This window comes from Triticum dicoccoides, chromosome 7B, assembly GCF_002162155.2.
Source record: "Triticum dicoccoides isolate Atlit2015 ecotype Zavitan chromosome 7B, WEW_v2.0, whole genome shotgun sequence".
Classification (NCBI taxonomy): domain Eukaryota; kingdom Viridiplantae; phylum Streptophyta; class Magnoliopsida; order Poales; family Poaceae; genus Triticum; species Triticum dicoccoides.
This window is the reverse complement of record NC_041393.1, coordinates 369636912-369638601: the sequence shown is the minus strand read 5'-3', so window position 1 is coordinate 369638601 and position 1690 is coordinate 369636912.

Genomic DNA, 1690 nt, shown 5'->3' with positions numbered 1-1690 from the left:
ACAAAAAGTAAATATATAAATTTATGCAATAAAATATCTTACTAAAAGATGTTCCTATAATTTATTGAAATATTCACCTTAAACACAATCCATAACTGTTGAAAAATGTTTACTTAATACAAACATTTCAAATATACAGTCATGGATTATGTTTTAAAAACTTAGTAAATATACTGTCATGGCTTATATTTAAATAATACTTGAACATTTTTTACATGATTTTTTTAAATTTAGCTTTTTTCCGTTTTACGTAACGTATTTATAACATGATTAGTTGAACTTTATTTGTATTACTATCATTATAATATACAGACGGTTTAAGCAGATTAAGGAAAAAAAATAACATGTGCTAAATGGACCGTTAAGTACCACAACCTTTTCTACATTAAAGTTCAGGAGCCGCAATTGCTAACAGTTGCAAGTAAGCGTGGTGGCCTGCCACAGTCATTTTTGGTTTTAGGTTGCAGGTTCGAAACCTGTTGTCCTATATTTTACATTTTAATTTCCCTACAGACCTCTATTTTACAGTTTAATTTCCCTACAGGCGGGACCCAATAATCATAGAGACAAATACAGTGGCACGCCAGCGCACTTAACGTATACAAATGATATTAACACTGTATTTGCACGTTTGTGTCAAGTTTTAGAACCAGTTCAGCGTATTTTTCAAGTTTAGGTATTAAACTGAACATCCATGACAAGTTCGAGCACTACGGGTGTATTTACCTCTAAGATAAATATCGTCTTTGTTCCTAACGATTATCTGTTAGCTAAGATAGTAACATTGTACACTCCTTGAGACCAGAACATACTTGCCATGTCCATTCTTTGCGAGATAAAAGGTCAAAATCAGGACCCAAATATAGCGCTGACGTTTGATTTGGAGAGGTCCCAGATCGAGGAATCATTCCCTAGGAACCGGCTGTTTTTTTTTTTTTTTTGAGGGCGCACGACTTTGATCCTGCTTGCAACGTGAACGGCAATCAACACAACAGATCCCCCCGAAATAGTTTTTCTGTTTTAGTAATTCATGTGGGAAAAAAATGGTGAGGTGTTTGATGCTTTCCAGGACATGGTTGGGACCGCGAGCTGAGTGTAGCTCATATGCTTAGGTTCTTTGTGGTGAAACCAATTTACCAGAGTTCAAGTCCTAGATTTAGCACCAGTGAACATATTTTTCTAGATTTATTTGAGCCCTTCCGACGATACGTGTTCAATGGAAGGAGATGTTCCTGTCGACTAAAAAGGCGTATGTGATTTTATCAATCTTAAGATGTTGTGCCGTCTCAGTATCTCAAAGATATTCATAGTGACAAGGTGTGCATGCGTGCGTTCATATATATGGTTGAGTGTACGTGCGCGTAGTGTGAACATCTACACTTGTACTGTTGAACAAAAGAATATGGTTGGGACCGTAGGACAAGCATGTCGCGTTCACTTTTCCTTGGGACTGCTTCAGATTGAGCCGGTCGAGCACGTCTATCGCTTCATTGCTGTCTTCACTGACCTCGCGGAGATTGAGGTCTCTGAGTTTCCGCACGAGCTCTCGCACAACGACAACATCCGCTTCGCCTTGGCCTTCCTCGGCGATGTGTGTGCCGTCGATGATTTCTGCCTGCATGGCATAGACTACACCTCTGTCCGCGCTCTGGTTTTGCTTCAGTCTGGCAAACCAGCCCCCCTGGCATCG